Source organism: Mus musculus, chromosome 4, assembly GCF_000001635.26.
Source record: "Mus musculus strain C57BL/6J chromosome 4, GRCm38.p6 C57BL/6J".
Lineage (NCBI taxonomy): Eukaryota > Metazoa > Chordata > Mammalia > Rodentia > Muridae > Mus > Mus musculus.
In genome coordinates this window covers 156,052,698-156,074,530 of record NC_000070.6, presented here as the reverse complement: position 1 = coordinate 156,074,530, position 21,833 = coordinate 156,052,698, and the positions used below count along the sequence as shown (strand labels likewise).

The window sequence follows — 21,833 nt, the reverse complement described above, 5'->3', positions numbered from 1 at the left end:
CTTATAGCATCTTTCCTCACTGGGGAATGTCATCAAAATAGTTTTTGTTTGTGAAATTAAAAAGATGTCATACAGCTTTCTAAGTCTGTGTTCCTATCTCCCCTTTTATGAGGCTTTGATGGGTACCATATTTGGTGAATCATCTGAAACTTTTTTTTTTTTTTTACTCTTTTGGTACACACTTTTTTGTTTATTTGTTTGTTTGAGACAGGGTCTCTCTTCATATCTCTGGATGTTCTGGGACTCATTATATAGACCAGACTAGCCTGGAACTCACAGAGATCCACCTGCTCTATATAACTCCCAAGTGCTGGGATTAAAAGATGTTAGATACCACATTCAGCTTTTGTTGTTGTTGTTCTTGTTGTTGTTGTTGTTCTTGTTCTGGTACATACTTTTTACCCACAGATTTTTTTTTTGAGGTGTCTCATTCCCATGTAAAATCTCCTACATAGTAGATCCTCCTGCTGTGCCCCTAGGCTACCAGATGTTTTCATATCATTATTCCATTTTCAGTTAGTAAGGTTCCCACTGGGACAGATATCCCCTACCTGTTGATGTTTAGATCGGTTAGCAAAACTTTGTGGGCCATTCACAGTAAGTACAGGAACAAGAACATGCTTGTTGGGCTGGAGAGATGGCTCAGTAGTTAAGAGTACTAACTGCCCCTCCAGAGGTCCCAAGTTCAATTCCCAGCAACCACATAGTGGCTCACAACCATTTGTAATGAGATCTGATGCCCTCTTCTGGTGTGTCTGAAGAGAGTGCCATTGTACTCGCATACATAAAATAAATAAATAAATCCTTAAAATGGACACGTGGGCACTTTGAACTGAGAATGAATAGTGTCACCTTGGGGGACACAGTTTGCTTCATGAAAGCCTCCCAGGGCAGCGGTTCTCAAGTTTCCAAATGTAAATATCTGTGTTTTCTGATGGTCTTAGGTGACCCCTGTGAAAGGGTCATTCAAACCCAAAGGGGTCCTAACACACAAGCTGAAAGCCACTGCCCTAGGTTGAGCTTTGTCCTTCCCTGGGTTCATCCACTCTGGGAAGATGGATTAAGGATGTATTAATGTCTCCTCTGGGAAACCTCTCATGGCATACCTTAGAATTGTCTCTACTGACTGCTGAGCTCTGTGACCCCAGAGTTCCTCTTCAGACATTAGGCCCTTCCTGAACAGCCATGGTTATTTCAAGTGGTAGATGGTTATTTCAGGCTCTGGAAGGGATCCTGAGGAAAAGAACACAGTAAGCATCGCTTTGCAAACACGATAAAAACCAGGAGGATATCAAGTAGACCCTCCACTGTGCCTTTCATAACTCTATTTCTCCTTCATTGTCATCATCTAACAAAAAGGAAGCAGCAGGCTACAGCTAATGAGTAGGTGTGTGCCACACTCACACTTAGGTGTGGCTGCCTGTTTGCAAACACAAGAATGTGTATCTGCATATTTGCCAGTATGTACACAGTCATGTTCTCATGTTCATATTCTAGTACATACACACATTCCCCCACAAACCTGTTTGTACACTTGGATGCCTGCCTTCATGCAAACACCTACACATGTGTAGCTACATGCTTGCTAGTATATACACAGCCATGTTTATATACTTGAATTGCATACCTTCTCACACAAGGCTGTTTGTAAATACATGCTTATATACCTACACGTGTAGCTTCCTTTTTACTTCTGGGTAGTGCCCCAGGATGCCAGATATTCTAGAAGTCAGGAAACACATATGATCATGGGTGGGCAGTTACTCCATGAAGTTACTGAGAGTCTAGATTTATGGAACCACAAATAGCACTTGGAGGAAGGTCTGGGACTCTTCTGAATGAGATTTAGGGGAAATCTAGTACATGGGCCCCTGAGTTAGATTGCAGTCATATTGGGAGAGATAGAGTCCTGGAACCCAGCCCCACTTTGTTCTAGGTATCACCATACCAGTATTGAACAGTTAGCTTAGTATCTGCCCCTTTACACAGGAGTCCTGGAGGTGGGACTTCTCTTTGTGGCACCTGGCAGGAAGAAAGAAAGATGAGGATACCATAGCTTAAATCACACCATAGTTCTACATCCCTGAGAGCAAGCCTGTTCCTTTATGGCTTGGGCTTAGAAGGAGAGATGGCCCCTGAGGTCTGATCTAGCCAAGACCCTGCATTGCTATGGCCTCCTCCAAGATTTCCCCGCCTGTGTCACTCTTTCTCCAATCCTTTGTTTTCACAGCTGACATAGCATCAGGAGACATCCCTCTTCTTGCAGTTGAGGCATACTCTTGCCCCCTGAGTGCCTGGACTCTCTATTCTTTTGAGGGCTGTCTGTACCCACTTTTCCTGGGGTACACATCAAGCTGCCATGACCTGGACCTGGACCTCATGTTCTGCCTGCTCAGGGTTCTCTGGTTGGCCCCTAATGCTCATGTCCCTCTCTGCTCCCTCAGCTCCTGAACATGTGTCCTCACGCTCCTAAAGGAGACTTTTCTTCCACCCATTGACTGTCACTGTCAAAGTCTCTTTTTTGCTTCTCCCCTTCTAATGAACTCGGTCTGATGTCCCACGCTCACGCGTAGTTTGAACAAAGGTGACCAAAGGTGATGGGGGATTGGCAGACTTCTTTCCATCACACATAACAGTGTCATAATAAAATATTTACTCCCAGATTCTTTTCCAACATCGTCTTCCTGTCTGGAAACACAGCTATGCTGCTACTACACATGGATTAATGAGGCTGGCCTGACCAGGCCGTGGCAGAGAGCATAGGCCCTCATTACCTGTCAGCTCTGATTCCATTGAACTTTGGGGTTTCCTATGGGACCCTCTGTCTTGGCCCTCCAAGACCATAGAACAGACCATGAACAGTTGCATGTCTTCCTTCACAACAAAGGATGAAAAACTGCAGTGAGAATTGTTTACACTTTTAGCTATGAAATTGAGGGCCTGTCTCTGGGTCCCCTGGCCAGGCACAAAAGGCCATAACTGTATATACTGTACCCTATTCCTAGGACATGTCCAGAATAGACTCAGCCCAGAGAGATAGAGACTGGTGAGTGGTGAGGCCAAGGAACACTGCTCAAAGTGTTTCTCTCAGATGATAAAATATGCCTGGAACTGGATCTGATGGTTACTGAAATGCTTTGAATGTGTGTGAAGTGTGATAAATCACTCCCTAAAACAATTCATTTTATGCTATGTGAATTTGACCCCAATTAGAAATAAACTCTAATGCGGAACACAGAAACACATTCTCCAACCTCACATGTTTTAGTCCAGATCTAGGTGCAGTATAACTGTATTGTACTTCCTCAAGCACCTGACTCAGGCTCCCATATCAACAGGGTTTTTTGGTTTTTTTTGTTTTTTTTGTTTTTTTGTTTTTTTGTTTTCCGCTGGTTACATCACTTCAGCTCTAAACCCTAGCTTTGTCACCCCAGCCTACCACCCTAGGCCTGATTCCTGGATTTCTCTGAGTACTTGGCAGAGCACAGTGGTCTTTTGTGTCTGAGACTAGGAAGCCACTGAGCCCCCACTTCACTCCAGGGGCTCTGAAAAACAAGCCTTCTTGCTGCTGGGGAGTTACAGCCCCTGAGCACAATTAGACACCAAAAGTAGAAAAGGGTGGTGATTTTCTGACTCCGCCCACCCCTTGAGGCCTGGGGCTGTCTCCATGACACTTTCCTTTGGAGACCAATTACCTAGGTGGAGACCCAGAGGTCTTGTTAAGAATCCAGAATTGCTGTGCAAGGGAGGGGGAGGATCGGGACATAAAGAATGGCTGGTTTGAGGCTCTGGGCAGCTGGGTGCCTGAAGGGGCTGAAGGGCCTCACTTGGCCCACTGGGCTCAGGCCTCTGCCAGGAGCAAGGGTCCCAAGGGTGGGCAAAATAATTTTGTATGACAGAGCTTTCCTTCTGCCGGGCCATAGGCCACTGCAGCCTCCTTTCTGTGCTGGGGTTGCATCAGACATTGCCTTAGGGGCCCAGCTGTGACACCTGGGGCTTGGGGGGTGCAGAAAACAGGGTGGCATTCTCTCCTGTAGCTCTGTCATCAGGCACAGGGCTTTGGTTTTAAGCTGGAACACCTGCTCAGTTCTCCCGCCTCAGCCTCTGGGGATGGGGACCCTGCTTCCTGTGGGGTTTCTGCTTCCTCCGCTATGCAAGCTGAAAAGAGACTTGTAACCCAGAGCAGTGCTGCGCCAGCGTCCCCGTCATCTTCCAAAGCCCACATGGCAGGAGCTATTCTCCTTCACTTTCCTATACCTGCCCCCTAACCTCATGCGCAGCAAGAGCAGCTAAGCTCTCCACATGCGCTCCACCAGGGATTTAACTCTGAGAAACCTATGACAGGGTGACAGGGTCACCTTTGCTTCTGCTTAGCCTGGGCCTCTAGAAACCTCCCCCCCTGCTCAAGACGGCATCTGCTCTTAAAGGAACCTGGCATTTCTAGGTCTTGCCTCCCTCTTCCTCAGAAGCCATCCACTAAGCTGGTCCATTCCCTCTACACTAGTGTTCCAGCTTTCCCCAATTCCTGACCCATGGGCCAGTCAGTCCTACCTGAAGCCAAATCTGGCTCTGCAGAGAAAGATGACAGCAGCCAAAGGAATTACACACACACACACACACACACACACACACACACACACACACACACGCACGCGCGCGCGCGGAAGAGAAGACATCTTTGCTTCTCTGGAAACAAAGGCAAAGAAAGGCCTGCGTGACCCACAGTGGTTGACTTACTAACCCCACCTGACCTTTCTCTGACCCCCATCTGTTGAGGCCTCACAGGCCCCTCACAGGCTGGGTCACTTACCTCAGACCTTGATATAAAAATAAAATATTCTGATTTCTACCTACAGCCTGCAGAGGCACCAAGATGAGGTGCTTTATCCAAAGGCACAAGAAGAGAGAAGGAGGCACTGGACACCCGAGTTACACGGGGTTAGTAGTGAGGACAGAGGAGAAGAGATTAGAGGCTATAGGTCAGAAGAGCACTTAGGAGCCAAGTGGCTGCTGTGGTGCCACTTCTTCTATCAGCACCCAGAACTGCAATGGCTTGGACAAAAGTGTAATGCTCACTTTAAATGCTCAGTGTAAATGCTTAGGAGTCCCAAAGTAGGGCATGGCAAGGTGTCTATTGGCTTTCGACTAGTTACTGCCTTGAGCACCCCGAGTGTTTGTAACGGGGACTTCCCTGTTCCTATTCAGGGTGGTCAGATATTTGACCTGGGGTGCTAGGAGTCAGTATGGCCACCGGGAACAAAGAAAAGCAGGGGCCAGGAGGCCTGGGGGCCAGCCACCAAGGGCTACCATGCTCCCTTAGAATACTCTTTGCCCAACTCAGGCAAGGCTTCCTGCAGGCTCAGGGCCCAGCCCAGAGAAGTGGAGTTGAGAGAAGTGAAGGCCAGCATACTGGCCTTACTCCATAGGTCTGGAGGGCTTCCTTGAAGCCCATGCTGCCCCATAGGACTTCCTGCCCCAAGAGAGAGACCCAACCCTATTATCAATTGCTTGGCTCTAGCTTGGACTCAAGAGTCCATACCTTTCTCCTGAATCGAAGATTTTCAAATTAGATGCTAATGCAGACGCCAGGTGCTGCCTTTGCATGCAAATCTGTTACCTGTACCAATGTCGTCTTCTTCCAGAGCTCGGGCTTGAGGCAGAGCCGTAAGCGAGGAAAAAGCTAGGCTCCAACAGCTATGTGTAAATTCTCTGCAACTCCGCAGTGTGGCTGCGCTACTTTCGTGGAGATACCAGGAAATACCGTGTCTAGCACTATCCATGGGTACACAGAGCCAGACTTTCTTATACTGATTGACACAGGACAGATTTGCGCACAGGGACACCCAGAAGTAATAATGGGTCTCTTCTTCTGCCATCTTTGATCAAAGCCTGAACAGCATTTATATACTCTCAGGGGAAGGCTCAGCATCAAAACTCTTTATTTACAGTTACTTGGTTTTGGTATTTTTTAGATAAAAGTGTTTCAATATTTTGCACAAGCTGGTATCCAGCTCTTTGGCTCAAGGGACCCCTTTGCCTCAGCTTCTTGGACATAAGTTGGGTTAAAGTGTGCACCACCACATCCAACTCAAAGCCACCTTTTGTTGTTGTGTTTTATTTTTGAGACAGGATCTCACACTTTAGGCCAAGCTAACCTCAAACTTCCTCTCCTTTCCTTGGTTCTGAGATTACAGACTTGAGCCACCAATAGTTCACTGTGCAGGTAGAGGCAAGAGGATCGGGAGTTCAAAATCATCAGTAGCTACATTGAGAATTCAAGGTTGGCCTGAGCTACAATGAGACCTTGTCTCAAAGTAAATAAATAAAGCAAAATCAGAGAGAAAGAAAGAAAGAAAGAAAGGAAGGAAGGAAGGAAGGAAGGAAGGAAGGAAGGAAGGAAGGAAGGAAGATAGCAAAAAACAACACAAAATATTCAAGATCAATCACTTAGAGGTGGGATCTGGTATGTGTCCCAGGTGAACATAAAGCTGACATGGGTTCACCAAAAAAGCAAACCCAGCTTTTTGATGGGAGCCCTGAGTTGTACTTTTATGAGCACACATTTCTAGGCTTCAAGTCCTTGGTTACCTATCCAGCAAACACCAAAGACACCCTCTCTGCAGCTCCTACCTGGACTCCTGGCTACTTGAATTTAGGATGGAACATAGCAGGATGCTGGGAAACCCTGGAGGTTAAAGGCAAGGAGGTGGGGTCAGATAGAGGACAAGCTGTGGGCAGGGCTCAGCCAGCTCAACTCAAACAGGAAGTGGCTCTGCCTATCCACTTCCCCTTCCTTCTCAGGGTCTGAGGAATGCTGAGGTATAGAGCTGTGAGGTAGGTAAAGCTCTGACCTTACTCCCTTCTTCACAGAATCTACCCAAAGCCCTGCTGTGGAAGTCCAACAGCGCTCAAGGTTGCTCCTTCAGGACCATAGTGTCAATCCTGCTGACCACTCATCCTGGGCATCTTCTCTCACTCAAGAGAATGGCAAATTGGCCTGCAACTTCTCAGAGACCCCTTCACAGGACAGCCACTCCCACACCCCTATCGGACTTCCCATGCTCAGTTCTGTGCCTCCAGAAACCTAGGTGACAGGAGGTTGGGAGGGGCGAGGCTCGGCTGGAGCCTGCTGAGACTGATTTGCCTCAGATTTCCATAGCTATCTTGGTTCCACCAGCTGGGATTTTTCTACCCAGCTCCTCTTCAGTTCCAAGCCCCAGAGAGCCAGCCTCCCTGGAGGTTTGCAAGGTTTCAGGCACCGTGGGCCAATTGAGCTCCAGGGTTGCTTGCTTGAAGTGATTATTAAGAGCCTATAATGCTAAGATCCCTGGAATTTTATTTGACAGGTCATTGAGTTTAGTATGAAATTTGGTATGAAATTTGGGCTTGGCCCAGAGGCATCTTGGGTCCCGAACTTCATGCTCATGTCCAGGAACCTGGCTGGCTGAATGTGATGGTCATCAATATCAGGGACTGATGTACATACAAAAACACCATCTGGAAGCAGGTCCCCGTGCAGGAGAACATAAAATCTCAACAGCAAATCCCATATATATATAATGTATTTATTTGTATTTTATGTATATTTATCTGCTTGTTGGTATGTGTATCATGTGTATGTAGGTGCCCAAGGAGGCCAGAAAAAGGACCTCTTCCTTCAGCTCTTCCATAGTTTCTTCTGTCCTCTCTGCAGAGCCATCACCTGCTTCCCAGACAAATGCTGGAATTCTTTTTTTTTTTTTTTTTTTTTTTTTTTGGTTTTTCGAGACAGGATTTCTCTGTATATCCCTGTCTGTCCTGGAACTCACTCTGTAGACCAGACTGGCCTTGAACTCAGAAGTCCATCTGTCTCTGCCTCCCGAGTGCTGGGATTAAAGGCGTGCGCCACCACCGCCCGGCTGCTGGAATTCTTTACAGCACAGTAAATCATGAATTAGCCTCAGTTCCTACCATCAATAGGAAATATCAAATGTACCACATACCAATCACCAAGACTCCACAAGCCTCCTTTGCTTCACGGGAAGTCTGCAAGAAGTCTAAGTTGAGATCTCTTAGCTGCCAGACCAGAGGGTACCCAGAACTCCATCCTCAAATTTCCTTTTTTCTATGGTACTGGCATCCTGATGCAAATGATCTCCATGGGGGAGGCTTAGTACACCTGCGATCCCTTGGCTGAGTAGAACAAAACTGCAAAGCATGTGGACATAAGAAGCTGATGCGTTGGGCTAAGAAGTTCAGATAGCTGACCACAGGTTGGGCCTCTGGAAACCTGGGTGGAGTTATGGAGAACTAAGGTAGAACTCAGAGAGCAACTGAGAAAAAATAAGTATACAGTCTCAGGTTAGACAAATGTAGAAGAAAGCCGTGTTTAGGTGAATGTAAGTTTTTATAATATAGGTTCTGTGTTTTCTGCTCAAATTTTCTAAAAGATGCTACGGTGCCAGGCAGTGGTGGCGCACGCCTTTAGTCCCAGCACTTGATAGGCAGAGGCAGGTGGATTTCTGAGTTCAAGGCCAGTCTGGTCTACAGAGTGAGTTCCAGGACAGCCAGGGCTACACAGAGAAACCCTGTCTCGAAAAAAAGAAAAAGGAAGAAAGAAAGAAAGAAAGAAAGAAAGAAAGAAAGAAGGAAAGAAAGAAGGAAGAAAGAGAGAAACCCAAAACAAAACAAAACAAAACAAAAGTTGCTATGGTAAGTACCACAACCCTCAAGGTGGCCTGGGGAAGACACAGGAGAGTGGAGGGTTCAGGCAGAGAAGGTGGACATGTCAAGGCTGAGGTTGTCTACAGAGTCTAGTCCAATATTAACAGTCTGCTCTGTCCTTCTGACCCCAACTACATACTTGGACTGTTTTTGAAGCTTAGATCACAGACGTGGAGGACGGGGGCTCAGGATTTACTCAGGAGTGTAGCTGGGGATCCTTGCTTTTGGCCTTTCAATGTCAGGCCTAAGGTCACATGTTGCACATGCTCTGAGATGGCTCGGCAGAGCTGTGAAGGGACTTCAAGTTAACAGGGTGTCCTTTGGGGCATGAACACTGATGCCATGAATTTCCCATGGCCAAGGAGTCTATGGGCCCTTGAGTGGATGCGCAGAGCTGCAGGAGACAAATGGGTGTCAAGGTTGGATAAAAAGATGAACGTATGCAACATCTGTTTCTGGGCTGCTCGCCAGGTGTGCCTACCTGTCAGTTCCCGCCCTTAGGAGGGAAGCAGGATGTTGCCCCATGGACCTAGGGCAGAAAGCAGGTCCACAGACAGACCCGGGGCTCTCAATACCCCAGCCTTCCCAACCCCATGGCCTTTCTGAGACGAGGCAGCTTAGATAGGAAGAGAGGGGACCTGGAGGCACGAAGAGGTAGAACAGGTGCCCCTTGTTCTTGGACAGAACTCCAATTTGCCTGGATCCCAAATACTAGGTTGGGGCTCTTCTGGCTCTGAGTGTTGAAGCCCCAGAACTACTCCATGAGCTAAGTTTTCTTCCTAGATTTCTTTGGGGGTTTTGTTTGTTTGTTTTTGCTTTTGTTTTTCGAGGCAAGGTTTCTCTGTGTAGCTCTGGCTGTCCTGAAACTCACTCTGTAGACCAGGCTGGCCTTGAACTCAGAAATCCGCCTGCCTCTGCCTCCCGAGTGCTGGGATTAAAGGCGTGCGGGCGCCACCACGCCCGGTTCTTCAGATGTCTGAAAAAGAAATAGTAGGTGTTCCAGGATAGTGCTGGCTAGTGCCCGGAGAGACAAAAATAGCCCACAGACTGTCCACTACGAGTGAAGGAAATAACAACCTTTCCCTAGAGCAACAGGCAATCTCAGGTCTCCCTCCTCCGTGTGGCAAAAAGCCAGAAACTGAGGTAATAGAGTTGGATCTGCCTGGCTTAAGCTCCCTGGTACAGGGCTTTAAGATAGGCCTTACATAGGTCTGGTTAGGTAGTTCTTAGCATCTACTCACATCTGCCCAGGTGTTGGTGTGCAAGTTAGAAGAGCCCAACGCTAGTGAGAAGGTTTCATGCTCACACTGGAACAGAAGTCAGAAATGTTGGCAGGTGTCTCTGAGCATATGACAGAGTCAGGTAAACTTGAAGTCTGCTATTGCCTAAGAAAGAATCCAGGGCTCTCCTTTCCCCTCCCAGGTTGTCCCACAGGGCAGGTGAGTCTCTGCCAGCACATAGGACCCCTCCTCAGCTTGTTCTGGGTGCTGGCATGGCTGGCAGCCATGCAGGAAGTACCTGGCTGCCAGCACAATGGGCCTTTGTTGTGTCTGCCCCACCCAAGGAGGCCTCAGCCTGGCCAGGGTTGAGGGACTGGGGGCTGGGTTCCCTCAGGCCAACGCCACCAAATCAGACTAATGTGGGGGTTTCTGCCACACCCCTCTCAGACTAGTCCTTCTTCTGAGGAGAGACTACAAAGGGGAGCAGCCAGGCCTTTAAGGTCCCCGGAGAGCAGCTTCCTTACAGATTCCCAGCCACTATCCCTCTTCTGCAGCCATGGTAACGCTGCCCTGCCCAGCAGGTGGGCCAGACCGAACCTTTGTCTGGCTTCAGAGATTCTGACACCCACTGCAGCTGGCAGAAGTCTGCCTTGGTGTGTTTTGTGAAATGGCTCAACTGACAAGCAAGGCCACAGGACCTGGCTCATTGTACCCCATACCCACTTACCTATAGTGATTATACACAAAGAGGACTCCTGAGGCTAGAAACCTGCCCTAAAAGATCTGTGACAGACATGAGTCCCAGGCCTCCTCCCTATGCTTTTTAACATGGTAGGTGGTGAACCCTGCTACAACGCAGACTGCCCATTCATTTGGGTGCTCAGAACTGGTCATCACCACCTAGGCATCAGCAAGGTAGTAGGATCTTTCTGCTGTTGTTTGTTTGTTTGTTTGTTTTGTTTTTCAAGACAGGGTTTCTCTGTGTAGCCCTGGCTGTCCTGGAACTCACTCTGTAGACCAGGCTGGCCTCGAACTCAGAAATCCGCCTGCCAAGTGCTGGGATTAAAGGTGTGAGCCACCACTGCCTGGCAGGATCTTTTTTCTATCTATGGGAAAGAGATGAACTGTTCTAGGCCTACTGAACCCTACCATGAAGCCGGATCTGGACTTGGATGACCATCCTAGGCTCCATCTCTTCAAGCAGGACGTTCTGCAGTGGGGTATCCTGAGGTGATGGATCATTTTGCTCAAAACCCTATGATGAGTTATGGCAACCTTGCCTTCTCTAGACCAGTTGGCGAGCATAGACGCAGACAGCTCTGGCCACTTTATTCTATTTAGAAATCAATGAGGATAGGGGAACAATGGGTGGTAGCTGCAGGAGGAAGAAGCCGGTGGAGAGCCAGTCCAGGTTGTTTAAAGACAACTTTAATCCCTGAGAACACTCACAAACAGGGTTGTCAGACACTCAGCGTAACTTCTGTAAAGGGCCTAGGCCAGAACGGACCAAAGCTCGACTTCAGATCATTTCCATCTGGGACCAAAAGCTAGAGGAGCATCTATAGGTACTTCTGTGCAGGGCTCCATCTCATGCTCTGCCAGCTGCCTGGTAGAGCCATTTTATTGAATCTGCTGTAAAAAATTGGTTGTCTCTCGACTTTGAGGCTAAAAGAGTGAACTACTATGCAGAGCTTTCTGGGCGTTTTGTTTTGTTTTGTTTTTCGAGACAGGGTTTCTCTGCATAGCCCTGGCTGTCCTGGAACTCACTTTGTAGACCAGGCTGGCCTCGAACTCAGAAATCCGCCTGCCTCTGCCTCCCAAGTGCTGGGATTAAAGGCGTGCACCACCACGCCCGGCCCGGCGCTTTCTGGGTTTGTGTGGAACATGCTGACTCCCTAGGATTGGTGTGAATAGCAACTGTGAAGGCAGGAGGTTCTCTGCTACATCTACAAGAAAGGAAGAGAGCTGAGTTTACAGTTTGAGAGTGCTCCTTCTTTCTGACGCTCAGTCTATATTGAACCTCTGCTGTGCATGAGAGGGAAAGAGTGGGAGGTTACACTAGATCTTCAGCATTCTGACCTAGGACTGACCGAATCTCTCTGTTCATCCTGGTAGCACACAGCTCTTGATGACGGAAAGAACGATCTATCTAGGATCCCACCTAGAGATAGGGTCAGATACCTGTGCATGTGAGCAGGAACCGGGTGAGCCTCTCAGATCATCTTCTTCTCATCCAGGCTCAGTCCTTTCAATATCATCAGAAGATATCTGCGTTCATGTGGCATTTAGGGTGCTCACTCATCCTGTGCCAAATTGAGACAAAGGCTTATGTACCGTATCTCAGGGCCGTTAGGCTCTCCCAGGACATGCCACAGAAATGGCCTCAATAGACTTTAACTGGAGCATCTGAGCAGAGATTAGAGCTTTCAGAGCTGGATCGATTATAAAATGGGGCTCAGGACTGTGCCCATAGACACAGAAGAGGCCTTTGGGTACAAATGCAGTCAGTATTTATACTCTTTCACTGAGGCTGGGTGGTGCAGCATCCCCTGTATCAGACAATGGGTAGACAAAGGAATGGCTGGACATAAGTGTATCGCAGATGCAGAGGACAGGGAGACAGGCTGCTATGTTCCTGCCAGAGGCCTCTGGGGAAGTCTCCTCCACCTTGGCAAGGAGTGCCTCTGCTGTCAAGCTCATCCACTCAGGAAAAACCCAGTCAGGGCAGACAGTGTCTAAACCTATTCTTCCTACCAGAGCACAGAGCTAGTCCCAGTCACGCTGTGCCCTTAGGCCTTGACCTGTATGTCAAGTATCCCTTATGGCTAATACGCTACACGTCTTCTCCAGTCCCAGCTCTTTGGTACTTTGCAGATAGCTAGAGACATCAAAACTAAGCTCTGTGAACATAGGTCTGAGCGTCTCTACCTGAGGGTCCTGTTTGCCCTGTCCCCTCTATCCCAGGGTTCTGCGGATAGTGGCGTCCCTTATCCCTGGGGAGTATCGACAGCCTCAGCCTCAGGCGAGTGTTAAATGACTGAGAGTTCCACTAGTCGAGAACAGGGTAACCCTGATCCAGGACGTTACCTGGAAACAGCTCTCTTGTCCTGTGTCTATTGGCACACATCCTTAGGTCTGGGGTCAGAGGAAATGCTTCAGTCTTCCCAGAACTGAGGTCATCCGTATCCAGGAGTATATCGACCCCATTCTTGTCCCCCAAACACAGATACTCTGAGTGAACATCAGGATGGGTTGAGTGTCCTGATAACTGAGAAGAGACAGCCTGAAGATGTGGGTTTCAAGAAGTCAAAGTTCACCTATGCTCTATGGACAGCTTTTCTAGGATGGGAGAGGAATGTAGACCAGGCTGTGACACCCCTGACCCCCAGCTCAGGGAGGCTGAGCTCAAGTGAGGCTTGAACTAGAGTGTCTAGGGCAGGCAGTAGACTGAGAACCCTTCATGTGACGAGTCTAGTCAACTGAAAGGCAATGCCCTAACTCCCAACATTTGGTGCTGGCAACTACTACCTGATATAGGCTACCTTCCCTGGTCACATTATCCCTGGAAGAAAGTTTGCACCTGAAGGTTGTACACAGGACAGAGCCAGCAGGCCTTTCAATGCTCCCTCTACTCCTAGGCATAGAGGGATACCGAGTGTTAGGGCTCAAGAGACAGGTCTTTCATAATTAGGAGTTTCCAGCAGAGCTGTTGAGTTCGTTATGGAAAATAGTTGGGCCTCCTGGGATCTTTCTGCTGGTTTGGCTAATTGCTGGGGTCGTTTGTCGTTTCATTATAGGTCCTTCCCCTGGGAGCCTAAGAAACAAACATGTCTGGTAGAGTCATGGGGAACACTTAGAAGGGGACTCAATGGTTTCACCCCTAGACTACCCTAGGGCCATAACCTCTCAGCCCCAGAACCAGAGACCATACACCCTTCGAAGGCCTAACAAGAAACCTTGCACCACTAGTCTGATTGTTATTGGGTTTTGTTGTTGTTGTTTTGTTGTTTTTTGTTTCTTTGTTTGTTTGTTTTAGACAGGATTTCCTCTGTGTAGCCCTAGCTCCTGAAACTTGCTTTGTAGATCAGGCTGGTCTTGAACCCAGGGATCCACCTGGAGTGCTGAGGTTAAAGGAGAACACCATTATGCCTTGCTTTATACTAAGAATTCTATAGTCAATGTCCTATCCAAATTAGGGTTCTTAGGGCTGTAGTAAGCTTTGTGCCAGGCTAGTCCTACTTCAAAGAAGGCTCTAGTAACACCTATGACCTCAGTATTTGTGTCTGTGGAGTTCTAAGGCAACCTGCTTATTGAGGGGGGCTAGGAGAATGCAGTTTCTTCAAGCTCTGGTCAGGAGTATTCAGTCAGAGGCAGTAGCCACGGTTGAGGGCTGGGGCCTGAGAGGTCTGGTGCATATACACAATATATGACCCCACCTTTCCCCTTCTAAGACAGCCTGCTGTGCTCCTAGATGGGGAAAGGAGCTGCTGCCGACAGCTGCTCCCGTGGCCTGGGCCTAGGTGATTAGCTGCCCAGGCACCATGTCCCACTGGGGCCTCCCTACCCTGGTTTTTGTTCAACCTGGGCTTGGCGGGCAAGGTGGGGGCAGGAATGTGTGGGCCTCCCGCCCCCTTGCCTGCGTCACCAGAGCTACCTTCCTCTTAGCCTATCAGAGCCCCGAGGGACACACCTGTTTGGGGGCCAGGAGCAGAGATTGGCTGGCAGGCAACAGACACCTGCACTGGGCGGGGTGAGTAGCTACATGTAAGGCGAGCCCAGGCCACACTGTCCTTCCCCCTTCCTGGCCGAGAGCAGTTTCTTTCCTCCTCATTGTCCCCGAGTTGTCGACCTGTGCCAGTTCACTGTGCACCTTAGTGTTCTTTGTGTTTGAGGCTCACCTGGAGGGGAGACAGTCATTCTTTCCTGTGACGCCCCAGCTACAACGCCTGAGTCTGAGTCCTGGCTGAGGGAAAGTTTGGGTTGATGCCAGAGCTGGTCGCCCAGCCCTATCCACCACTGCTGACAGGTATATGGGGTGATGGATGCCTCTCCATATCCTTTGCAAACCTTGATTTACACCCCACCTACTGGGTTCTAGACACAGGCACAGTGCTGCCTCGATACTGGGGGTGGAGCAACTTGTAGCTCTGCCCAGCAGTGGAGGAGCCCGTCAGGAACCTGTTTGGGCAGGTAGGGGCAGGCAGGAGGGAGGCCAGGCGGGCCTGAGAACACCATGTAGGGAGAGGCTGGTGGGCCCCTAGGAGTCTGACATGGAGTAGGACGAATGGTGGTGACAGACTTGGGGCTGCAGATCAGCCTCTGTCTGGTGAACTGTGTATTGGGGGAAGCAGAGCAGGGTAGAGCAGGTCTTCCTTCCCAAAGAAGAAAGCGGCTCCCTCAACTGTGCTCCAGCTGGGATTTAGATGTGGAGCCATCTTGGGCTAGGCTTGGGGGCCTGCAGGGGTCCGCAGGAGGCATCTTTAGAGCAGGTGGGTTCAAGCACCTGGAGCGCAGAAAGCAGACTCCTGCCATTCCCGGAAATACAGCCTTCTGGAAAGTTCTTTCTTAAAGCAGCCACTGCTGTTCCACCACGGTAGGCTGCCGCCTCAGAGGTGGGTGCAGGGAAGGGTGCGGCTGGCGGGCATGAAGATCTCGTCTCTGTTGGTTTCTGTGCTGGGAAGGGCTTGCTTTTGTCAGCAGCCATGACCCAGAGGACCTGTGGTTGGAGGCTGCCTGAGCCCTTTAGGTTGGTGACAATGGTGAAATCAGAATTGGTCAGTCTTGCACGCTGGCTTTTTCTCACTGTTCATTTCTGAGGTGTTAACAAAGCCAGGACCACACTGGGGAAGACAGGACAGGTTCCTCAAGCCATTACTCCAGATCAGGTCCATTTAAAAGATTTTTTTTTTCTCCCTTACATGCTAAATAGCACAGCAGCCATGAATAGCCAGCTATATAAATGTCTGGTTGGAGGAACATCTAGACTGTGCTATGGCGTCTAGGCATGCCCAGCCCTGAGTTTGTATCCAGATGGCCAAACTCTCTGAGTTTAAACTTAGGAGCTGATAATGTTGAAGAAAAAGTTGCCTAGTTTTCTTTAGGCATAATATAGAGTATGTTGTTTCATTGTTCTTGAACAAAATCCATAGGATGGAAGAGTGCAGTGTTTTGATTAATATATGTGGTGACTACTTTAAGCCCTTTCTAGCTGAGCATCCGGAAAAGTAGTTCAACTTTGTTTTGTTTTTCTGGTAACCTAGATAAAAATGTTGGAGCAATCGGTAGATTGTTGAATCAAGCAAAATGTTTTGCATTTATGAAAATGCAAATGAGCCATAAAATATGGATATAGTCCATTGTTAATTTTCAGGCATCTTGGTAATTTGCAAATACTTTATTTGCAAAATCAATTTGCCAGGATGTTCTTAGTGTGTAAAATGGCCTAAGGAAGTTCCCCGGTCGCAGGAGGCTGGCACTCAGGGGTGCAGTGGACCTGGAGGGTGAGCTATACAACCGAAGGGCTAAGGGACAATGCTGACGGCTGTGTGGATGAAATGGCGGCTTTGCCTTGAAGACACGCAGTTCCAACAGCCACTAAGAGGTAGCCTGAGTGTAGACAAGACAAGTCTTTCCTGCCCCCACCCTCCCCCTCCCACAGCCGCTGGCATCGAAGTTAGGAGAGGTTGACTTTCAGAGCTTTGTTCTCTGGCCTCAGCATTGATTAAGGCCCCTTGAGCAAGTTAACCAGCAACTTCCCACACTGGGAACGCGTTCCTCTGCCACAAATTCCCAACCTTCCCTGGCCTCGCAGGCGAGGATCAAGGCACTCTGGAAAGGGGGAGGGTGCTTGCTGCAGAGGAGCCTTGGGGGCACTTGGCTTCTGGATCCATTCCTTAATTTTCCTAAACTAAGCCTAGTAGATGCTGATAATTAGCTGTGGGGACCATGACCTGAACCTCACTTTCAGATACAACTGACCAGATGGGCACCACACAGGCTCCAAATAGAACCCCTGTTTTTGCTTTTCATTTCTTGACCTATGGCTGTAATTCTGTCATGTTTTTGTCTCTCCCTTCCCCCTATGCTGGATAAAGCAGGGTCCCCCATACTCAACAGTGCTTGGACACCAAGACACCCAGTCCCAACTCATGACTTTTAGAATCTGTTCAGCCTTTAAATTTTGCTGGAGGACCTACAGAATCTGCATTTTGAAGGTTGTACACACACACACACACACACACTGCTGTCTGAGCACCTGCCCCCATATATCTGACCTTTTGGCTTATGCCCGGGCCAGCTATGCACTTGGCAGAGTCCCCTAGCCTCCCATGTTCCCTAAGAAGTGCTCACCCTGAGTAGTCAAGGATGCAGGGATCAGGCTCATCATTAGATACCATTTCGTCTTCCCTGTTTCTTTGGCACAACCAGAAGGGGGAAAGGCAACATCCTTGGTGCTTACCCTCACCCAGCTCCCACACTCTTTGTGGCTCTGAAGCCACAAGGATAACTGAAATTCTGCTTAGTCCACTTAGTTCTCAAATAGAATCCTTAGTTTGCCAAAGCTCAGAGAGAGAGAGAGAGAGAGAGAGAGAGAGAGAGAGAGAGAAAGTCCTTTTGAAGCACCGGTTTTATGAATCTGATAGGATAGAACTAAAAAAGTTCGGGAAAGGGGAAGTATATCTGACGGGTGTTTGAGAGCACTGGGAACCTTGTAGGCGATAGACGAAGAGTTAGGACAGTTTCTAAAACCTTAGGCTCCTATAGAGTGTCCATTCCCATCTGCTCAGCCTGTGCTCAGGTCAGGTCCTCAGAAATGTTGGCTTTCAGGAGAGAGGCTGGAGAACTAGCGGCTGCCTGGAGGCAGTGACACACGCCTTCGTTGTGATCCGAGGAAATCAGTACAGGGCTTGAGCCACCTGTATTGTGTCTGTGATAGAAAAGACCAGAAAAACGAGAAGAAATACTTCTGTAAAGACGGACTTGGGATGAGGAGAGGCACAGATTGAGTCTCTTTCAGTCCCAAGTATCCTTGGGACAGGTGCTTAGTTTCTTGGCTCTGTATGGGAGACTACAGGCTATGTCCTTAGCAACAAAAAGATCTTTCTATGGGTATGTGATTATTGTATTCATACTGGGGGCTGCTTTTCCCATACGCTTGAAGTGTTGGATCCCTGGTCCCTCATCCCAGTATCCTTCTTGGGCCCTGAAAAAGGCAAGAGGGGCTGGGCAGGAAAGTAGACTTGAACAGTATCCTGGAGACAGAGGCCCACTGAGTGAACCTCATCAACCTTAAGTACACTGTGTACCCTAATGGGACTGGACCTGTTGTCTAGGCTATTCTGTAGTGAATATACTCAGATGGAGGGCCTGTCTATGACCTGATCCTGACCTGGCCATTGGTCACATGGAAGTCTACATAGCCTGCCTCCCAGCTCTTTCGGGCTGTCAGCCTCTGGGAAGGACTATTTGACCCTTCAAAGTCCTCACCTGGGCCCCAAGCTAGTCCACTGCAGGTCAGGTTTGGCTGGGCAGGGGAACTTGTCTATGGCCATGGGTGCTAAGTCCTTCCTCTGGGCCTTATAGAGAGGCAAGAAAGAGGCTTCAGGGCCTATAAGACCCCCATCCTAATTATTTTCCATCTAATTTCCAAAAGAGAACTTGATCTTACTTCAAGCTGTTGACCTCTCCACTACCTATCTTTGGAGATGAGAATGCAGGGCTTTCTGCTGTTGTCCTGAAGGGGTGCCCTCCTTCTGCAATGCTCTGGGGATTAGGACACTTAGGCATCTGGGCCCTGCCCATGGAATCTAGTCATCTTCAACTCCCTGCTAGGCGGCCTCCATATCCAACTTGGGCAGCCGTGGCCATCTTACTGGGCAGCATTGGATAGTGTCTGATCTCTAATACTGCCTGGTAATGATGACGGCGGAGCCCTGCATGCAGCAATGGAGCCGCCTCCTGATCCCAGCCTCCAGGGGCCCCAGTTCCACACCTCACCTACCTTATCCAAGGTAGGGCTATGGGGCAAAGAGTTAGCCTTGGCGATATGGGTGGTGGGAGGCTTTAGGGAGAGTTCCCCCAAACCAGGCACCTCTGAGGGCCACTCTATATCCTGGGGTGAGAGGCTCCTCCCATTGCCCTGGGGGCGCCCCCTCCCAATGCCCTGGGAATTAGGACAGTCAAGTGCCTGGGTTCTGCATACAATACCCAGGCAGGTGCTGCCACCACACCTGGCAGGTGTACGCTGGGTGGAAGTGCAGCAAAGGCTCTAAAGGGCTAAGTCTCCGCCTAGGCTCAGAGGGCCTCATGCCAAAAACTGCCTCACCTACATCTAGGAGCTGTGTACTGATTGACCCCCTAGTGGGGCTACTCAAGCCTGGGATACCTTACCTTCCTGCATCAAGTGAGCACCGACCTATTGACCAACAGCACCTCCAACATGCACACTGAGCCAATGTGTCACTGTCCCCTTGCTTTGGACAAAGCAGACCGTATGAGTTAGGGTCAACATCTCTGCTGGCTTATTGCGATGCATATACGGTCTCTGGCTGTTCATGGCATCAGGTTTCCACTGGGCCTCCCTGAGGGTGGAAACCACCTGTGTCTTCCTGCCAGAGCATACCTGGGCCTCTGTGGGCATCTTACCGGACAGTGCTGGATTTCTTGGCTTGACTCTAACACTGTCTGGTAACGATGTTCAAAGGTGACCCACCATTCGCCGAAGACAGGCTGATGATACACACTTGTCCTCCTGGACTCCAGTTAGGCCGAGGCTGGGTGCTGGGTGCAGAGGGCCTGTCTCAGCTCTACAGATCAGCAGTCAGTGGGGGCTGGACTTTGACCCTTGTCTATTACTTCATGCTGGGACAAGGGATGGTTTCACCATGCCAGGGGTACTGGAGTAGAAGTGGATTGTCACTCATTCTCAGAGCAGCGATGCCCACCTTTGCCAACTCCTCTGCTGGATTTGGGGGTTCATTGATTCCTAGAGAGACTGTGAGGGTTAGTGAGGATGCTGAGCTAGGTAAGGAGACATGGATAGCAGTGTTAGCATAAGGACTGTCAGTGCCTATGGGACCAATGGGCAAGGGTGGGTTCGGGGACCTGAGCCTGGTACACAGAATTGTGACGTCATCAGCTGTTTCCTAATTAAGAACAAGGAATCTCTATTCCTTCCCAATGGCTTTCCAGAATAGGAACTTTGCCCCAAACCAGAATCCAGGATTACTTCTTATCTTTCTTTACTTGGAGCCAGAGTACAGGGTCAGGGAGCCCCACCCAGTATCAGCCTAGATGACTCTTCCGGGGGAAGGAGTCTGTTCCTGGCTTTAATGTTACTCATTAAGCTGACAGCCATTCAGAAAACCAAAGAGGTGCTATGACGAGCATTTGCCAAGTAAGAGTGAGCAGATGACTCTCCTGTTGCACCCACAGACTTCCACACTTGAGGAACAGGCAACCAAGCTGGGCCCTGGTAAGAAAGTCCTTAGAGTAGTCCCAGGTCCTAGAAGGGTGAACCCCAAGAATGGCCCTTGGACCAGAGCAGGCAGGAAGCCAACCCTGGCCTTCCCTCTACAGGTATCAAATCCAACTGCCCAGATGGGGAGGCCCTTGTACTGCCCTGCTGATGGATGTCTTACCAGACATGGTTAGATCTGGATGCATCTGTCTAATACTGTCTGGTAATGCCGTCCATCCACGGCCTTATCACCGCTGGAGACGACATCCTCACCACCTCGTGGACACTGGGTAGAGACAAGACCTTAATCCATCTGTTACAACTGTCCAGAGCTGGGTTCATCAAGCCCTCTATGCAAACAGACCACAGTTTAAATATACAGGCCCCGCTGAGCCTGACTGCCTTCCTCTGACCCTGTAGTAGCTTTCGGTTACAGCCACAGCAGACTGAGGCCTCCGTATCCATCCTTTTCAGGAATAGTCAGTGGGGCGGTCACAGTCCTCTTGCCCTCCATAGCCCACTGGGCTCCACACAGAGACTTCGATCTGTCGTCAGCTGTCACCTGCAGATTCTGTAGCCCCTGTGCTATCAACACTGGTAGGAGACAAGAGGAGATCTAAAACCTTGGTCCTTTGTCTCCTCTCCAAAATTCTCAGGTCATGGAACCAAGGAGAGTAAAAGCAAGTCTAACCACTGTGCCCAAACCCGGAGTGGAAAATAAGTATATGGGTTTCAGGGACAGGGGCACTGCCAAGGTGCCAGACCAGGTGATAGTGACTCATACCCAGGAATATGCACAAGGCTGCACAGCTCTGCCGTTGTCAGCCTGCTTATGAGCTCTTCCTATGCATCCCACCTCTGGCTCTTAGGATCTGAGAGTCATCTTTCAGTCTAACTCTGGATGCTGAATGGCCCGATCTTAAAGATCCCACCCCCACCCCATGTCCCTGAGAATTTTCAAAAGGCTGTTGCTAAAACGGTTGCTCTAGAATGACTCCCAATGCTTACATCATTTGCTATATGGGGAGTTTGAGTGTTGCTGTGATAAGAACTAGAAGTGAACCTCTTAGACCTCATCTGCAAGCTGCTGGCTTCAGTACCTAGACTTCTGCAAACCTCAAGTTGGCCAATACAGCCTGAGTCCAGCAGAGCCAAACCCTACCTCATCCACTGCCCTCTTGAAGGAACCCAACATGCCCTAACAGATTTCTTAGCCCTGGACAGGCCATTCCTCTAAAGAACCATTATAGGGACACTGGACTTCATCTTCCACAGAAACCTGCTGGGCTCCAAGTTCTATGTGGCTGAGGGACTTGTCCGCCCATCGTGCGCTCTATAATAGGTGGTCCCCTTTTTGTCATCTCTTCAAGCATTGTAAATAAAATGCAGGCAAAAAAAATCTTTGTAAGGCAATAAATTGTGTGATTTCTGAAATTTTATGTTGATCATCT

The 21,833-nt window shown here is 49.2% G+C and overlaps 2 long non-coding RNA genes and 3 other non-coding genes across 5 annotated transcripts; 4 read left to right on the top strand and 1 right to left on the bottom strand.

The window, feature by feature from the left end:
* Positions 1-1,113: 1,113 nt before the first annotated feature.
* Positions 1,114-10,257, bottom strand: Gm52714. Its single transcript, XR_003955326.1, has 3 exons — positions 9,945-10,257; positions 1,949-2,022; positions 1,114-1,233 (listed from the first exon to the last, which is right to left on the bottom strand). It is a non-coding gene; the product is annotated as a predicted gene, 52714 (long non-coding RNA).
* A 4,471-nt stretch (positions 10,258-14,728) lies between these two features.
* On the top strand, positions 14,729-21,816 carry Gm13648 (predicted gene 13648). The gene is made up of 2 exons (NR_132444.1): positions 14,729-14,949; positions 20,502-21,816. It is a non-coding gene; the product is annotated as a predicted gene 13648 (long non-coding RNA).
* Positions 18,781-18,850, top strand: Mir200b (microRNA 200b). Its single transcript, NR_029587.1, has one exon. It is a non-coding gene; the product is annotated as a microRNA 200b (primary transcript).
* Mir200a (microRNA 200a) lies at positions 19,546-19,635 on the top strand. Its single transcript, NR_029723.1, has one exon. It is a non-coding gene; the product is annotated as a microRNA 200a (primary transcript).
* Mir429 (microRNA 429) lies at positions 20,544-20,626 on the top strand. Its single transcript, NR_029958.1, has one exon. It is a non-coding gene; the product is annotated as a microRNA 429 (primary transcript).
* Positions 21,817-21,833: the final 17 nt, after the last annotated feature.